Source organism: Cololabis saira, chromosome 12, assembly GCF_033807715.1.
Source record: "Cololabis saira isolate AMF1-May2022 chromosome 12, fColSai1.1, whole genome shotgun sequence".
NCBI classification, from domain to species: Eukaryota; Metazoa; Chordata; class Actinopteri; order Beloniformes; family Belonidae; genus Cololabis; species Cololabis saira.
Window position 1 is genome coordinate 38411372 of NC_084598.1, and position 19949 is coordinate 38431320.

At 44.4% G+C, this 19949-nt stretch overlaps 1 protein-coding gene across 1 annotated transcript in view; it reads left to right on the forward strand.

Annotated features, from left to right (window-relative positions):
* Positions 1–1412: 1412 nt before the first annotated feature.
* The window catches only part of plxnb1a (plexin b1a), a 119485-nt gene continuing 100948 nt past the window's right edge, over positions 1413–19949 (forward strand). The window contains exon 1 of the mRNA XM_061736800.1: positions 1413–1644. The gene's annotated coding sequence lies outside the window, so the exon portion shown is untranslated. The remainder of the gene's footprint in view (positions 1645–19949) is intronic.

Genomic DNA, 19949 nt, shown 5'->3' on the forward strand with positions numbered 1-19949 from the left:
TCAAAAGTTAAAATGTCCATCTTTGCTGCAGAAATAAACATTAAAATCCTTTTTTTTTCATTTTGTTTAACCACATCTGGAAAAAATGACCATAACCATTACCATATTAATTACAATTAAACCATAAATGCATGCATAATAAGGGGCGAAGTCTTTTGATTGACGACCAGATGTTGTCACTTATGTTACTCAACTTTTAGTGAATAAAGACTTTATTTTTTTATTTTGATTTGCCAGTTGATGGTGCCATGACCTGCCAATCTATCTATCTATCTATCTATCTATCTATCTATCTATCTATCTATCTATCTATCTATCTATCTATCTATCTATCTATCTATCTATCTATCTATCTATCTATCTATCTATCTATCTATCTATCTATATCAGTTTAATGTTGGGGTTTAATAATAACAATTATACAATTATAATCAATTATTGATTATGCAGATATTGTTCATCAAAATACTCCAGATACCCATCTTAAACCTCTGACTGTATTATTTAATTCATTATGTAGATTTGTGTTACGTTGTCCTTTCAGAACATCATTGTTTTATGTTTTAATTCATTGAACTGGTTGGAACCCAAATCTAGACGGCAATTTCACTGTTCCTTTTTAAATGTGTTTATTTTCACTGTCCTGTCTCCATATTTAAAAGAACTCATGAGTCTATATAACTCTCCATACTCACTCTGTTATGTTATATTTATCTCATTGTTCCGGTTATTTAATTAGTCTACTTTGTAACTAGACTTATGTGGGTAGGGGTTGTGTGTGGGAGGGGGTGTGCAAGATGTCTGTGTTTGTTTTATCTCATGTATGTCTACACTTTATAATAACCAACTGTAGCCACCCGTGTGCAATAAACCTGTCTCTTTATAAGTGCAATAACCAGTAAATACCTCACGTATTTTTGAAAATATTTGTAAATTTTTTGTAAATATTATCCGTTTTTTTGGTGTTTACTATTTTTTTCTCTCTTGTACATACTCTTTTTCTACTTTTTATATTGCTCTTTTTATTATTTAACTATTTATTGGTTATTTCTATTTTAAATCTTTTGTATAAAGCGTGTGTGTGTTTTGGCTGCTGCGCGACTGAATTTCTCCTCTGGGAGATCAATAAAGTCTTCTATTCTATTCTATTCTATTCTATTCTATTCTATTCTATTCTATTCTATTCTATTCTGTAATGTGATATATTGTAATGTTGTATGTTTTATGGGACCCCCTTGAAAATGAGATGTTACATCTCAAGGGGCTATCCTTTAATAAATTCTAAATTAACAATGCATCGTGGTCGGTGGGCGGGGCTGGGAGGGGCGTTGCCAGGGCAACAACAGGTGCTGGAATGGTGAGCCTTTATTTTGAAGGCGGCGCCAGCAGCCCGCTTCCGGCCTCCCTGCAGTCCACGGAGCTCTCAGGCAGAAGCGCAAGAGCCGCCGGTGGATAAACACATGCGTCTGGACCTGGAGCCGGTCCGTGCGAGTTCCCTCTTCACCTCCACAGTTTTTAACCTTTTTTTAATTAGTTTTTATTCCCTATCAACGTGCGCGTGCATGTGGACGGTGCACGCGCCTGGATGTGAGTGTTTTTCCTGATGATAAGCTGATTCTCCAGAAAAGAAAACGCACCTCACAGGTGAGTCTGGGGGAGAGGGGCGGTCCCCGGTCCCCGGTCCCTGGTCCGGGGGGGGGGTCCGCGGGCCAGGGCCGGGCCCGGGGGTCCGGGTCCCGGTTCCTGGTCCAGAGCCTTTTGTCTCCTCCGCTGGTTCCGATGTCGCTTATAATTAGTCGGAGACGCATAACTCGCATACCGACCCCTGCACACGCACGCGCCCGTCAGCTGATGCAGGAATGTGCGCGTGCACGTCTGGGCTCACCTGCTGGAGTCCAGCTGCTGCTGCTGGGGGCGTGCACGGCCCTGCACAAATCTGCACAAATCTGTCTAAATTGAAAATACTTGAGGCCGACTCCATCACATGTACCTGTTTTTTGTGATTTGCTTTGCTTTTTTAATTTTATTTGAATTAAGTTTATTCAGTCATGACAACACAAAACACAACACCAAAAAAAACATTGTGCACAGCATTAACATTTCTTACAAAACCAATAATCATGTGTTGAACAATGACTGAAAAGGCATAGGCTGAGGCAAACTGCTTATAAAAGCCTATCCTACATTACCAACTTTCTTTTTGTGGCTACCGACCTCCAGAAAACCAAAAAGAGAATAGAAAAGCAAAGAAACAACAAAAGGCAAAGAAACAACATAAAAGCAAAGAAACATTAACAGATAGTCAATTGCACTTATAAGCTTCAAAAATAGCTTTACAAACCATTTTCTTAAAAACCAAAAGAGAATGACATGTTTTTTAAATTTATCTTGGCATCATTCCAGAATTGAACTCCAGTAATGGAGACACATCTCCTTTTCATACCTTTTTCAACCTTCTTGTACAGTGAAATTGCAGACACCTCTAAGATTATAGGGAGTTTCCTGAATTGAAAAGAACCTCTGTATTGAGTCAGGGAGCATCTTTGATTTTGCTCTGAACACAATTTCAATAGTATTTTACCTGTTGGTGTTTTCATCTGTCACTTGTAACTCTGTGTAACTCTGTGTTGTAATTGCTGCTGCCTATCTTGGCCCTTGGAAAAGAGGTTTTTAATCTCAATGGGATCTTTCTGGTTAAATAAAGGTTAAAAATGGGTGTGATTTCCCGGACTTGAACTGGGCCGTGGGTTCCAGGGGGGTGGCGGTCCCGGTCCTGGTCCCCCCTGCAGAACCACGGACATCCTTTATGTCTCACAGGAATCCAGCTTTGTCTCAGTTTTGATTGAAAACCACTCAGAAGGGGAAGTGTGGGTTCAGTTCAGGTTCGGGGTTCGGGGGTCCTGGTCCCGGTCCTGGTTCTGGTCCCGGTCCTGGTCCCCCCCTGCAGAACCACGGACATCCTTTATGTCTCAAAGGAATCCCGCTTTGTCTCAGTTTTGATTGAAAACCACTCAGAAGGGGAAGTGTGGGTTCAGTTCAGGTTCGGGGTTCGGGGGTCCTGGTCCCGGTCCTGGTTCTGGTCCCGGTCCTGGTCCCCCCCTGCAGAACCACGGACATCCTTTATGTCTCAAAGGAATCCCGCTTTGTCTCAGTTTTGATTGAAAACCACTCAGAAGGGGAAGTGTGGGTCCAGTTCAGGTTCTTGGGTTCGGGGTTCTGCTGGTCTCAGCTGTCAGGTTTCATCTCACAAGCTATAAAAAACAAAAAACGACATATAAATTGATCAATATATCAATAGCTTGATCAGATCAAAGCCCGGAGCAGAAGCTGCTATCATGGTGTCCACCGCTCTGGACCGGGACCAGAGTGAAGGAACCAGAGAACCTTCTAGACCCGGATGTTAAAGACTAGAAGACCGTCGCCATTCAGCTGGATGTTTCCGTGACAACAGTTGGACATTTCATCCAGAAGTTCAGGCTTCACAGGACTGTAGACAACCTCCCTGGACGAGGACGCAAGAGGACAACTGAGGACGAACTGAAGAGACGGATAATCGGACGGAAACCAAAGAGTCCAGAACGACTTCCAAAGAGGTTCAAGGTGACCTCCAAGGTCAAGAGGTAGATAGGTAGGTAGGTAAAGATGAGTCCTTCAAAGGAAAGAAGACTGGATCTGAGACCTGGAGGAGGCTCGGTTCTGTTCTGGAGCTACTCTGCTGCGTCTGGTACCGGGGTCTTGGATCTGTGCAGGTCCAATGAAAATCTCAAGACCATCAAGACGTTCTGGAGACAAATGTGCTAAGAGGTTGGTCTCAGTTGCAGGTCCTGGGTCCTCCAATGGGACAATGACCCAAAACACACAACTAAAACCAGACAAGAACCACTCAGAACCAAAAACTGGACTGTTCTGAAGTGTCCTTCTATGAGTCCTGATCCACATCCTGTTGGACATCTGTGGAAACATCTGGAACCTGCATCTGGAGTGGAAGACATCTGGAGACTTTGGTTCATGAGGACCAGAACACATGTCTACAGGTGGACAAGTGTCTTTAGAAATCAGGGAAGTTGATTGTTTGAGACATAACTATTTGGTCAATACGACCACCGAATAAGGAGAATCATTGATAAAAGGTTCAAATTTGATCAGATTTATATCCAATTGATCCATTTTTGTTGCAGTGGGCGACGGCCAATCACATTGTACCTGGGGGGGCGGGGCCGTGTGTCGCGGCAGTGGTCCTTGTGAGGGTCTGGCTGTTTGAGGTTGTGGACAGGTAGACATGTGGACGGGTAGACGGGTAGACGGGTGTCTTTTCCACAGGTAACCGGTTCCAACAGGTGCCGTTAATACAGGTGATGCAGGTGGAGGACAGAGAGCCAGAGATCTTGTTTTTTATTGACCAAATACAGATTTTTTTTTTTTTTTTCTCATCATAATTTACCAATAAATTAAAAAATCTATTTAAAAACAATTATGAGGAAAAAAAACGGATTTAAAATAAACTGAATTGATGGAGAAGAGATAAATGAGCTATTTTTCCCTCCGTTTGGCCTTGGAGGTTCAGATCTGGGGTGAAACCCGTCATGAGGGTGATTTACATTCAGAGCCTCTTAAATCCCCGTCTTGTGTGATCTTCCTCATCGTCGGCGAACAGGAAGTAGTTGCCCCCCCCACACCCCCCGCGGGGGTCGGGGGCCACTTCAGCTGCAGCTGGTCCCTGAGGGGCGACGCTCTTCTCTCCTGCCATAAATCCTGGGGCCGTGACTGCGACGCCTGTCCCTAGGACGGACGGACGGAGGTCCTTTTTTTTTTTTTTACTTTATTTTTCAATTTTCAGACATAATAGAAAAACAACAACAAAAACAGGTATACAACGATACAAGAAAACAAAGGGGGGAGACACTACTGTCTTATATAATAATGCCATTTTGTCCATCTTGCTAAGTACGTCTCTGTTTTAAGACGTAGGCTGTAGGTAATTTGTTCCATTGATCGTATTTCTTCTACAATGAGTGCGTTTACATGGGAAGTTTAATTCTGAATTGAAATTAAATCCGATTTAAAATGAGTAAAAATTACCATGTAAACACCTAATTCCGAAAATGGCCATTCCGAATTAAACTTAATTCGGAAGTAAGTGGCTGGTTTATTCCGATTTTTAAATATGAATAGAATAATTCTGCGATCATGTATACACTCATTCCTCTTTAAATTAATGCCGGTCTTTCTGCGCTGCTCGTTCCCTCGCCCGTCTGTCTCCATGACGCTTATATTCCGCGCTGGGCTTGTTTTCAAAACCAAGTTTCAAGATGGCAGCACGCAATAAACGCTGGTCAAGAGCAGAGACCATTTATTTAATAAATAGTTTGGAGTACCTGGAAATAATTAAAAGGACAGATGGCAAGAAACATAAAAATTGTGAGCTTTTCAAAGTTGTAGCGGCTAAGTTTGTTTTTCTTCCGGTAGACGTAACTTCCGGTCCGCCCCCCTATCCAATCAGAACCTTCCCAACCCCCAGACCTTAAGCGGAATTGGATAAAGCCGATCAATGGTGTTTTCCATGTAAACCTCAATTCGGAATTACTATTTCCATGTAAACGAAGGAAAATAGTTTAATTCGGAATAATTAATTCTGAATTAAACAACATCATGTAACCGTGGCCGGTGTCCAACCATTGGCTCAGTCCAGGTGAGTCCATCTTCAGCCAATTTCTTGTAATGGCTTTCTTAGTCGCAAGAGATAGAATTTTAAAAACGTATATCCCCTTTTATTTATTACATCTTCTGGAATCAGTCCTAAGTAAATAACTTGGGGGGGGATCTTTAGGAATCCCATATCCCAATTTTTCTCCATGACTCTTAGGATCCCATCCCAAAATGCTTGTATTTTCTTGCGCGACCAGAAAATGTGAGAGTGGTTGGCACTCAACTACCCACACTGTCTCCAGCAACATTGTTGCTCACCCAGTTGTTTATGACGGACCGGCTTTCATGACCGATCGGCGTCGGGTTTGACCCGGCTTCTGGGCGGCGTGAGAGCCGGGGTGAGCGGGGAGCAGGGGGGGAGGAAGCTCGGAGGCGTGAGGCGTCACATACCGCACCGGGACGGCAGGCCGGTATTTTTAGCAGATGTTTCAGCACCCGGGGCATCAGCTGAGCGGTGAGTAACCGTGGAAACGGGTCAGGGGGGGGTGAGGTCGTCCAGCTGAGGTGGAAACTTCTTCTTCTTCTTTTGTTTTCCTGAAACAGCAGAAGTCAGAGCTTCACCACAGCGGTGCGACTGTGGCGGAGAGGCTTTAATGATGGAGGTATTCTGGGGGGGGCAACAGCTGGTGGCCCCTGATGGTGCATTCCTGTGTGTGTGTGTGTTTGCGCTAAAGGGTGTGGGAGGCAACACTTGCCGTCGTATGAACGCCGTGTCTTCATCTGCTCCGTCACTTGCTGAACCCCCCCCCCCCCCCCCGGTTCAGACGGGCCCTCTCACCCCCCCCCCCACAGTAAGCCCCCGGGGCAGTTGGCAGCCAGTCAGGTTGGCAGCCTAATAAATGCTCCTTTTCATTAGCGGCAAGCTGCTGTCCTCCGGTCTTAGATGGAAATCCGTCTCCATCCTCTCATCCCGTCGTTGACGTTGTCGCCGGCGGCAACCAGAGAGGACCGGGACGCTCGTCGGGACCAGAACCTGCACCCGAGAGGACGGCGTCCCCGTAGTCGGGTCCACTGAAGATAGAAGCTGGACACGTCTTCTTAAGTCCTGCTGAGACATCAGTCCTTTAGTCCGCGATAGGATCTTCAGGTGACTGTTAGTCCTAGCTTTCTTTTTTGGTTCTCTTTCATGTCGTCTTTGTTGGTTTGTTGGACAACGGTGAAGGTGGTGCACCACCACCACCGGGTGTTAGGGGGCGCTAGCTACCAGAACCAGTGGATCCTGCCGGGCCCTTTAATGGAGACCAACTATGTTTGTTGTAGTTTCATCCTGAACTCCCACTAATGGAAACCTGAAAAGTCTCTGGGAAGCTTTCAGAGCAGCTCATTTGTATACTGCTGCATCCATCCATCCATCCATCCATCCATCCATACATCCATCCATCCATACATCCATTAATCCTTTTATCCACCTATCCATCCATCCTTTTATCCATCCATCCCTTTATCCTTTTATCCATCCATCCATCCTTTTATTCACCTATCCATCCATCCATTCCTCCTTTTTATCCATCCAGGAGCAGCTCATTTGTATACTGCTGCATCCATCCATCCATCCATCTATCCATCCATCCATTAATCCTTTTAACCATCCATTCCTCCTTTTATCCATCTATTTATCCCTTTATCCATCCATCCATCCTTTTATCCACCTATCCATCCATCCTTTTATCCATTCCTCTTTTTATCCATCCATCCTTTAATCCATCCCTCCATACTTGTATGCATCCATCCTTCCTTTTATCCATCCATCCATCCTTTTTATCCATCCATCCATCCATTCCTCCTTTTTCCACCCATCCATCCATCCATCTTTTTATCCATTCCTCCTTTTATCCATCCCTCCATCCTTCTATACATCCATCCTTCCTTTTTTCCATCCATCCATTTATCCATCCATCCTTTTCTCCATCGTTTTTAAAAGTTGTTTGGACGCTGAAAGTGAACTGGCAGTGCAACAATACGATCCCCCATAATCCTCTCTGGTGTAATCCTTTCAGAGAGTGTAATCTTCTTACTCGGAGTCGGAGGTGGGCATCCTTCTTAGATCCAGAGGGTGTGGTTCCCATTGTTCTCCGGCTCCCGCCACTCCCGTCCCCACCTCCCCAGGGACCCCGGGGCCGGCCCGGGGCCCACAACGCATTTCCATTTACAGCCCCAGGTCTTTACTGTAGAAGTAAAATTCCCAGATGAGCAATGAACAGCTGATGTGTAATCACTCAGGGTAATTCACCGGGATTAAAACCCTTTTGTCCGCCGGGATCCGATGTGTTTCGTCGTGACTCACACGTCTGGATCTGCTGGGACTGAAACGCCTCACCCTCGTGTACCGTCTTGTGTTGGGCGCGTAGCTGAAGGGATGAGCTTGGATTTGTTTGGTGGTGATCAGAGGTCGGCCCGGCGGCTCCGACGGATCCGCCGGCGCCGCCCGTGGCGTTCGCACCCGGCGAGCGTGTAATTATCAGGAGGGTGTTCCCTTTTGCAGATGACGCCTCGCTTGCATGTCCTGCAGGACAGTTGCATGTGTGGGACCAGTTGGTGGGGAACCAGAAACATGAACCCCCCTCCCCAGAGCTGGTGCCACTCCCCGCCCCCCCCCGGGACAGTTGCGTTTGGAGGCTGCAGAGTTATGCCGGCGATCCGGCCGGGTCGCAGGCGGCACATTCCTGTTCCTTGAAAAATGCCTCTGCGCTTGTTTCTTGGTCTTTGGTCGAACCAGCAGCTGGCCTTTAGAGCCCCCTCCCCAACGAGGGCTGAGAACTGCCGATAATCGATCAATAACGTTTGCACGGCGGCCCGAGATGACGTTCTGGGAACTTATTGATCACACAAACCCGGAGTCCGGCGAGCTGATGGATCTGGGATTACCGGCGTGTAAACACTCGGGGAGCCGGTTGCTAGGTGAGCTCCCCCCCCCCCCCCCCCCCCCGTCGTTGTCGGGAGGAGATCCTCCGGCTCATCAGCACTGAGTGGGATTTCCACCGCGTCAGCTTAGATCTCGTCAGATACGGGGGGATTAAATCCCCGCGGTTCGCCCAAGACGAGGGGATGAAGAGAGTCACATCTGTCCAGGATTGTTTATCAGAGTATTGATTATCCACAAACCTTCAGCTCACCTTTCTCTTATCTGTTAAACAGAATCAGATCTGAACACGGCTGTTTGTTTTGTTTGTTTTATTTATTTATTTTAACCATTAAGAGCCACATCTGACTGAGAACTACATAAACTATGCATGTCCATACCTGTCAATCACAGCGAAGACCCGCTCTAATGCACATCCTGCTTCGTCATCCGTTTGACTCTAAATGGCATCTTGATTTCCTCCGTGAAACAAACGCAGCGGAAAACAGACTTTTAAAACCACTATATGCAGTGACGTCCATTATTACCCAGGGTTCAACATTCTAACGGCGAGTTTGAGTCCAAACAGGAAGCAGATAAAGTGGCATTTCTTTGGCTGACCACTGGGGGCTCCGAAAACCAAACCTCCGTCGGGCTTCTCCGTCAGGTCAAATCATGTAAAGGTGTAGTTTTATGTGTCGTTAGGAGCTTTTGATTGGCGGCTGGCGCTGCCTGTGGAGACATGGTGGACCACCAGACCAAGATGGAAACTTGGTGGACCGCCGAACCAGTTGGAGACGTGGTGGACCACCAAACCAGTTGGAAACAGCCAGTTGGAGACATGGTGGACCACCGAATCAGCTGGAGACGTGGTGGACCACCGAACCAGCTGGAGACTTGGTGGACCACCGAATCAGTTGGAGACGTGGTGGACCACTAAACCAGTTGGAGACGTGGTGGACCACCAAACTACTTGGAGACTTGGTGGACCACCGAACTACTTGGAGACGTGGTGGACCACCCAACCAGTTGGAGACGTGGTGGACCACCAAACAAGTTGGAGATGTAGTGGACCACCAAACAAGTTGGAGACGTAGTGGACCACCAAACCAGTTCGAGACGTGGTGGACCACCAAACCAGTTGGAGACGTGGTGGACCACCAAACAAGTTGGAGACGTAGTGGACCACCAAACCAGTTGGAGACGTGGTGGACCACCAAACCAGTTGGAGACGTAGTGGACCACAAAACCAGTTGGAGACGTGGTGGACCACAAAACCAGTTGGAGACGTAGTGGACCACCGAACCACCTTGGAGACAACCAGTAGGAGACTTGGTGGACCACCGAACCAGTAGAGACTCCCATTTTAAGTATTTTCCACTGGTACATAACGTACCGAACCAATCCTTTTCATCATTCATTTGTCTCTTCATCCGTTTTTCCAGTTGTTGGAAAAAAAGACGATTCACATCAATTATTGCTCCTAGAAATTTGAATCTTCCCTCGTTTTGCCAAAAATGCCTATTTTCAGTTGAATTCTTTACTGGTTACATAATCAGCTTACTTGTAAGACTTCCGCGTCATGATGTCAGCGACGGTAAAATCCCCTTAAGTTTCCTCCCGATTAATGAAAAGTTGAAGGAAAGTAATAAAGTTGAAGATTAAGGCGTAAGACTTCCAGGGAGAGCCTTTCAACCCTCTTGGCAGGAAGGTTCTTGGCACCAGGTTCCCCGTTTTACTGGCTCAGTTTTCTGGACCACTTGTCAAATCCTAGAAGGCAGAAACAAACTTCGGTGTTTATAATAAACAAACAACCTCAGATCATTGTTTTTTGTCGTAAGTGCTATTGTTTATTTAATGAAGTACGGTGAATTTAAGAGGCCGGTTGCAGCCGGCTGTTGCTCGCTGATCATCAGCAGGTTTGAAGACCTTCTTAAAAGAATCTGAAGAATTCAGTTGACACAATGCCAAGAGGGAAAGACATAAGCACTGGCCTTAAAATGCACTCGCTGTGGTATTTGTTGACTTTTTTTACAGTGAAATGCATCAAATAATCTTATGTATATACACCAAAGACGCTCCGCACCAGGACGATACATTTAAAAACGGTCGTTGCAGTAACTATGCAGATATGGGTTTTACCCAGGATGATTAATCGGTAGGTTAGCTAGGTAAGCTAGTCTTACTGGTGGTCCACATTTAAAAAAACAATACATTTAAAACATACAGTTAAAAACAAGACATAAAGAAAGAAAACGAAATAACTCGACAAACCTACATTAAACTTTACCGTACATGTAAATCATTATCTTAAAGCAAAAAAACATACTTGAAACATTCCAATATACAGTAAAACATCATCTAGGCCATGAAAATCAGATCCAAAATACACCTTACCCTGTCCTATATGTATAAGTGTGTGTGCGTGAATGGTATCCTATACATATGATATTCCAAGGCGTTTCTTAATTTGCTTTTTGAATATTGATTTCTGTGTTAATTTAGTAATATAGTGGTAAAGCATTCCATGATTTAATTGATCTATATTCTACTGTATGCTTCAGAAAAGTGTTTGGCTTAGGAAGTGAAAACCGGCCCTTTGTTGCCTGTCTAGTGGCGAACGTATACTCTAGATTGTGTCTTAACTGATTGCACTGATACAATGGAGTTTTGGATTGTAGAACCTTGAAAACAGAAGTGAGGCATTAATTCTGTCCTCAACTTTTAACCACGTAGACAGAAGTGGCTGCTGTTGATGCTGGTGTTATATGGACACTGGAGAACAAAGCCTTGTTCTGAACCAGCTGGAGTTTATTTAAATCTTTTTTAGTAGCATTCGCCCATACTATGTGGCAGTAGTCAAGCTGTGAGAGAACAATATTGTTTAGTACTATTTTAGTCAATTCTGATGTTAGATATTTTCTGCATCGCCTCACCACTGCCAATGCCTTACCCATTCTTTTTACAACAGTGTCAATGTGTTTTGACCAGGAAAGCTTATTGTCCTGAAAGATGCCTAGGAGTTTAGTTTCTTTCACTTGCTGGATAGGTGTTTTATTCATAAATAGATTTAGTTCTGGCTCTCTCCTGAGAGAATGGTTTGAACCAAATATAATACATTTCGTTTTGTTTGTATTAAGTATCAATTTGTTTTGAAAGACCCATTTCCCGATTATATCTAGCTCTGTTCGAGATGAAATTTAGACCAGCAGGTGTTGTTGCTGATGCATGCACTGTAGTGTCATCTGCATACATTGTTAATTTAGCCTCTTTCAGTATAAGAGGTAAATCATTTGTAAAGATTCTAAAGATATGCTATCTGAGTAATCTCCATTAAAGAATGCTCTCTACAATCTATGCATTAAATAACTTTCCATGTTGAGTTGCGGTAACGGTTCCCGGCAGGTTTAACTTAGCCGGCGCCGCTGCAGGAATGCTGATGTCATTTCATGCCCGATTCACCGGGAAGGTTCATATGGAAGTAGGGCTGAAACGATTCCTCGAATAATTCGATTACAAAAAATGGTCGAGGAATTTTCTTTGCCTCGAGGAATCGTTTAATTTTGCCAGCTCAAAGCAGGTATTTCGCCCTGACTACATTTAATGCGGCACAACGCGACGGTACAGTGCGCTGACGCCGCGCACGTAAAGGAAGAAGAAAGAGGCGGAAGATATGTTTGGTTTTAGTAACATCATGCTCAGGCAGTCTGCATGGCCCAGACGGGAGACACATGTAGCTCAGTGCTTAACTTTTATTTTCAATCCACGCTATATTCTTCTGGTCCGTTCTCCTATATGTTCCCCCTCTAACCCGGTACATACATAGGTTCCTCTAAACATCTGTTCCCGCTACAGTTTTAACTCAAAGAAAACGCAGAAAATGTCAGAAAAATAAAAACGTAATAAGGCTAACTGGGTATTTTCAATTTTAGCTCTGTAGTCATTCATGGATAAAACAAGCAGCACTGGTGCCTAATGTGCTCCAATACAGCAGGGCTCAGAATTATATTTTGAACACTGCCAAAACTCAAAATCTTATATTTTAACTTAAAGGAGCTTGAGGCAAGAATAAGAAATGAGACTCATTAGCGCCACGACGGCCGTCGGGGGTACTGCAGCCAACAGTGAAGCCGGCACGGGAGAACGGGGAGAACGCGCATGCAGCGTCATGTGACGTCACATCCGCAGGACAGCGCGGGAAATTCGGGCCCGGAATTGCAGCACATTTTGCAGCACACAGCCTGTTCAAGATAACTGAGAGATACACTAGAGGGCTCATTCTTTTTGGTTTGGAACGCTTCATCTGACATTATTACTAGAAAACTTAAAACGTATACAAATTTTTTTCATAAATCCTGCCTCATGCTCCTTTAAAACTTAACTAGAACTTAAAATTTGCTTGACACAAATGAAAGTTCAATTGAAATGCGTGGGAAAAACACCTAACCTTTTAAGTTATGTGTGTTATCAGGTGTAATGGCAGTTTTAGGTTAGAAATAAGAACATTTCTTTTGGTAAAATTCTTAGTTTTTTTTAAGTGAAGGCAGTGAATTTGGTCGACTGGTGTAAGTTCAGGGTTTTTTAATGCACAGCCATGAACCTACTGGATTATATAATTTAGTCTTATTAATGTCAATTAATATCTAACATCTTATGTATATTTATAATTGCTCTTTAACTAAACAAAAATATGTTTTTACCCGATTACTCGATTAATCGATGGAATTTTCAGTAGAATACTTGATTACTAAAATATTCGATAACTGCAGCTCTATATTGAAGCATGAGAACTGACAGGTGCCGCCCGCCGAGCTGGGCCCAGCGGACCGACCGGCGGGCCTGAGAGAACCAGGGTTTCTGAGCGTTATCTGCTCCTCAAGCCGCCGCTGCTGCCGGGGGACGAGGAGGAGCTCGCCGGCGGTTTATTTTACCGCTGCGACCCTCATTTCTGCGGCCCAGTTGGCAGACGGCCAGGACGAAAACACGGCAGCTTATTAACGTCGATCCCAGACTATTGACAGAAGAAATCCCAGAACCCCCCAGAACCTTGTTTTCACTCTGGATCTGTGCATGTTCATGTGCAGGTCAGTGTTCCTCGAAATGAACATCCGAGCAGACGGTGTTTCTGAGTCTTAGCAGCATCTTTGAGACGGTGAACATTCCTTCATAGCAGCAGATGTTTTCTTCTTCTTTTTTTACTTGTGGTTTTGTTATGAAGCCGCGTTGGTTTGAGATGATCTCTGAAAAGCAGGATGATGGGATGTTTCTGGTCGGGGAGGCTTAGAGGCTGTCACTTCTGATTCATGGGTAACAGTCCAGCTGACGCTCCGGTTGTTGTTGTTTCCTATCGCTGGTGACGTCTGGAACGAGGAAGGATGGACAGATTCTATCAGCCAACGGAAAGCTGGCTGGGTCCCAAGTTAGCATCCGCTAAGCTAAGAAGCTAAGTTGTGATGACTGATGGGACTGTGAGTCCCGCCCTCCTTAGTTACTGTTGCTAACTCCTACAACCCATCAGTGGACTTGTAGTTCTACAGACCACTTTTTTGTGGTCTTGCTCTTGTCTCGGTCTCAGAATCTGGTGATCAGCAGTTCTTCCTCTTGTTAATGTATAGTTTTGTAAACTATTTGTATTTTGCATTTGATTTAATGTTTTGGTGCATCTGCATGTGTCTGTATTAAATTACAGTTTTGTGTTTATAATGGCCATGTTTGAATAAATATCAATGATATTTGCATATCGTTGTGATTGATTAAGCATCAGGTCCATTTCAGTGATGCTGATATACAGTGTAATCTGATTATTATAATCGTAGATAATGCAATTTCAATCTTTAATATCTAAAATTAAGGTTTCATCTCCAAATTCAGTCCAACTTAAATCAGTAACATTTACTATTCATTACTTTTCTGAGGTGGAGGGGGGTGTTGGAGCTGGTTATTCTGCTAGAGGACTTTGGGACTAGTTCAGGTGTGGGCAATCCTGGTCCTCGAGGGCCGGTGTCCAGCATGTTTTAGATGTTTCCCTGCTTTAATACACCTGATTCTAATTAATCATCGTCATCAGCTTGTCATCCAGGGCTGCACAATTCTGTTAATGACACAGTCACTTGTATCACGGTGCAATGAAGCAGGGAAACATCTAAAACCTGCAGGGACACCGGTCCTCGGCCCAGGAATGCTCAACCCTGGACTAGTTAGTAGTCGTGTCAATCCTTAAAAGCACTGGAGTCAATCCTCCAATAGTGTAGAAATAGCGGTAGTGCAGTCGCCACACATATCTGATCTCAGCTGATGGATGGAAACATTTATAGTGAGTTCAACATCATCATCCACTTCTCTGTGTTATTGAGCTGCAGTTGAAAACAAGCTCATATGGAAACTAGCTGAACCAGGATGATGTTCTACAATCACGCAGGATCAGGAAATAACTAGGTTTGTTTTTGGTCTTGGTCTTGAGCTGAACTAGTCTTGGTCTTGTCTTGGTCTTGGTACTCTCTGGTCTTGGTCTCGGTTTATGGTCTTGACTACAAGTCTCCCTATCAGTGTATACAATTGAAAAATGAAGAGTCCAACTCCATCGTCCATCCACGCTTGATACCTGGAAACAGTATTACAGGAACCCCAAACACATGGTTTTATTTAATTGCATTTTATTTTGGGGTATAAATTCCATAAAATAAAGGTTTTAATGAGGAGATGAAACGTACAGATGTCCGAGTTGTGGTCCCGGTGGGACTGATACCCAGCAGCAAGTGGATCGTCTGGGTTTTGGGGGGTTTTCTTGCCTGTTCCTCCCTGACCAGGATGGCGTCTATAAGAGATCTGAAACCAGGTCTTCCAAACAGCTGCATTGTTAATTTAACACACACATGTTATTCTTTCTTTGTTTCTTTAATATGTGGAAGCTCAAGTTCAGATATGCTTTCGATATTTCTGGCTCCATCGTGTCCTTGAGGAGTTATGAAATATTAAAACATTGTCTCTGCAGCCAGGTTTGTCGAACATGAAGCGAAGAGTGACGATACATGGTTCTACCCGCTCAGGCCTGTAGCTGGCGCCAACAGCGGTCCCAACCCGAGAAGTGTTTGTAGACATTAAAAAGAAGGACGAAAGAAGTTTATGTGATGCAAAAATGGGTTTTAATGAATGTTGAAGCCTGAAACCTCAGCAGGTGGCTGAGTGGCGTTGAATTCATCACTGCTGATTACGCGCCGCTCTTCCTGATGAAATATTCATTCATTCATTTATTTTCCCTTGTTTTTAAAGAGCGACATGGCAGAAGTCGTATTTCTTTTCTGTGGAAAGTCGGAGATAGAAGCTGCAGACATTTCTGTACATGCTTCTGTTTTGTGGTCTGAAAAGCAGAAGAAGAATAAGCTGTTTTTACGACGGACGTGAAACTGACGTCTATCTGCTTTCACTTCTTTTTGATCTTTAAGGTCTGATTCACCAGCAGTTTGAAGCTTAAAGCCTGATTGAGAAAGCCAAAGATCTCAGGTCCTGAACCAGGTTACATGAACCCGGTTAGCCTGAACTAAGGCTGCTTTCAGAGCTGTGGCCCGTTTGTTTTGTTCCGATTCAGGGGCTGAACCGATACAGTTGTTCCGTTTCTCGTTTGTTGAGTTTGTGTTCACAAGGCAATCGTCTGTACCGTTTCAAAGCTGATAACAAATGCCATGCGCGAACCAGCTGCTCTCTGATTGGTCAAATGAACGCGGAAGGAGTTTCCTCTTCCGCACCCCGGGATAAACAACACGCACCTTTCAGCGCAGACCGCAGCCGCCGGCTTTAGGCTGATTTATGGTTCCGCGTTACACCGACACAGAGCCTACGGCGTAGGGTACGGCGTAGGCTCTGCGTCGATTTAACGCGGAACCATAATTCAGGCTTTACCCATTCATTTATGTGCGACCGCTTGGCGCAGAGCGGAGCTCAGCGGCGGGCGAGAGGCCGCCTGCTGCAGGGTCTGCGCTGCGCAAACCCTGCCCGAATTGAACATTTCACCGTGCCGCGCTGTGACGACATCTTGGCACGTCCAATAGGAGAGAAGGTGGTGGAGGCTGCACCGACTCTTCGCACATACACAATGAATGGAGTTGTATCGGTTGCTGTGTCGATTTATGTTCTCACTCCAAATAAAAAAAATGAACCGTTTCAGGTCTGGAATGGAAGCGAGCCGAGACCACCTCTCCTAGCTGATCTCGGCTCGCTTGTTTTGTACCGTTTCAGAGCGCGATTGCTGTGTTCACATATACCAAACGTTCCGATCTTTAGGGGGAAACGTTCCCCGTTCCGGAACAACTGCTTGAAACGGGACAGGTGTGAAAGCACCCTAAGTTAGCCTGAACCAGGTTAACATGAACCTGTTGTTGTGTGTTGCAGACAGATGGTGGTGTCTCCAGGTGGGGGGGGTCCTGGTTCTGGTCCTGGAAACCTTTTGTTGTTGTGGGTTTACACCGATGATGCCCCCCCCACCCCACCCATCCCATCCCCCGACCGAGCTCAGCACCGCGCTTATTATTGTTACATCTTTCACATGAAAGTGCTGGCGGTGAGAACCGGCCAGAAGTTGTTATTGTTGAGAGAGAGAGAGAGAGAGAGTGTGTGTGTGTGTGTGTGTGTGTGTGTGTGTGTGTGTGTGTGTGTGTGTGTGTGTGTGTGTGTGTGTGTGTGTGTGTGTGTGTGTGTGTGTGTGTGTGTGTGTGTGTGTGTGTGTGTGTGTGTGTGTGTGTGTGTGTGTGTGTGTGTGTGTGTGTGTGTGTGTGTGTGTGTGTGCTGGCTCCATTAGCTGAACGGTAGTTGGATCAAGTCTGTTTGTCCAGCTGCTGACCCCCCCACCTCCACCCCCGCCAGGCCCGCTAACACACTGTTGCTACTGCAGCCGTTCCCCAACAGGCTCAACGCTTTGTTGCTGTTTCCAGGATTCAGACTCTTTTTTTCACCTCGATTGTCACGTTTTCTTAGTGGTTTATCCTCAAATGCTAATTTTAGTTTTTTCTAGGTTTTCTTTATGCAGAAAGAACAAAGAAGAAAACAGAGTGAAGTGTGTTTAGGATGAAATTATATAAATTATGAAGTAACAAATCTACATATATTTAGGGGCGTGGCCGGTTGATGGCTGGTACAGCCAATGACTAGCTGTCATCACTTTCACTACTTAAGCGGGTTCACATGAGGACACATGAAGATGACAATCGGTGCTAGGGTTGTCCCGATCAGGATTTTTTAGCTCCCGATCCGATCCCGATCACTTGAGTTTGAGTATCTGCCGATCCCGATTTTTCCCGATCCGATCACTTATTTTTGGCTTCCAATACATTTCTGATACTTTTTCCCGATCAGATACATTTTGGCAATGAATTAAAAAAAAAAAAGAAAAAAAATGAGGACTAAAACTCAAATTATCCCAAAGTTTCTTATATTGTCCATTGGAGAACAACATGGACATGTATTTCAACAAAGCTTATCAGCTCTGGTGCCACAAAATGTAAAAACATGAAATTGTAAACTAAAACAAAAAGTGCGGAATAGTGCAATAACAAAAATAAATAAATTTAACTATAAAAGAGGTAGTTGAATGACATCCAGTCAAACTCACAAACACAAGAAAATTAAAATACTTTTTGGCTTAACCTTAGTGCAACATTCTGAATGGCATGAAGTGAATAGCAGCAGCTTAATGCAACATGAACATATAATATAAAATTTCACAATTCAAACATGTAAACCATGTTAGTTTCACTTACTTTGTCACGCGTCCGGAAGGAACGCCGGCAGCCAACCGGAAGTGACGTTAAATGCAACGATATATAAAACGATTTAATATATATTAAAAACAGTAATAACTAGGTATGTCCCGATACTTTTTTAGCCGATACCGATCGGTGGTGATCTGAGAATCTCAGCACAGGGGTCTGAGGACTGGGCTCGGCTACAACGAGCTACTCATGCTAGCTGAATGTCGGCAAAACGCTGCAGCAGAACGATGCTAGTCCTCGTTTCTTCTGGCAGGATTTGCTTCAGATGTAGTTTCAACTGCGACACTTGAAATGAGGATGTTTTCAGCAGAATGAAGGTAACGTTATGTTACTTAGCATCGTAGCGTCGTAGCCTTTCCCCTCAACCTTTGACAAAGCGCCTTTTACGCCATGTGATTCATTGACGCAGTTAGCCTGCCAGCTTTCACGCTATTTTCAGGGAGTTTTCAGATCATCTCTTCGCTACAAATCTCCACATTTCCTAGGTCTTATTTCGCTTTTACCCGTCTCTCAGTGAGCAGCCGGTGCCGTCGTCCGGCTGCTTCCCGGCACTAAAGCGCTCTCAAGGTGGCCTTTCTGTACTGACCCAACGCTGTTGAATAAGGATTTATTTATTTATACAAAAAAGTGAGTCATTAAGTCTCATTGTACTCATATTCAACAGAGACCCTTTTCCCACAAAACATTGCAATCAATAAAATATAGTAAAGAAAAGTGCAATCAAGTCTCTGAATGTCAGGAGTATATAGTGAATGTCACTATAGTAGTAAATACAAGCAGAAATACTTTTGGAACTAGATAGAATAGATAGATAGATAGATAGATAGATAGATAGATAGATAGATAGATGTGTGTATATCTATCTACACATATATATATATATATATATATATATATATATATATATATATATATATATATATATATATATATTTTATTTTTTTTTTTAAACATTATCAATGCAATCTGAAGAGATTTGTGGAAGATTAACTTCTCCAAGTGTTTTTTTTAGAAAATAATTATATTTTATCGATTTTTCCTTGATTAAAGCAGTCTTTAATCATATTAAATAAGAATCCCTTTTCCTTTTTTAATACCTCTTGTATAAACATATCTTGCACCCTCCTCACATGCATATAACGCTCTGTCCTGCCTTTGTTTCCATCTACGTGGATCTTCTCCCCCTCGTCTTTCAGAGCGACACGGTCCGTGTCCGCCTGCCTCTCTCTCCTCCCTCCGTCCCTCCCTCCTGTCATTCTTCACTTCCTTTCTTATCCCGGCCTCGACAGTTTGACCCCAGTTGCCCTTGACACATGGATTTGTAAGGCTTCCACCGATCAATGGAGGCTCCCGTGTCCCGGTGTCAGACGATGGCGGCTCTAATTGAAACTAACAAACGACCTGCGGAGAGAGCGACGACGAGCGCCTCAGCGGTGAATGGAGAGGGTGGAGGAGCCGCCACTCTCGCACGGCCATCGCCCCGTCCTCAGCTTTTGTCCAGACCTTCGTTTGTGTTAGATTGGGGCGGGGGTGGGGGGGTGACAGGGGGGTGTCAGCCGGAGTTATTGATTCAAAATCGAGTGGCGACATCTGACTGAACTGAGAAGAAAAACAAACACGAGAAGATCTGACAAGGATGAGTT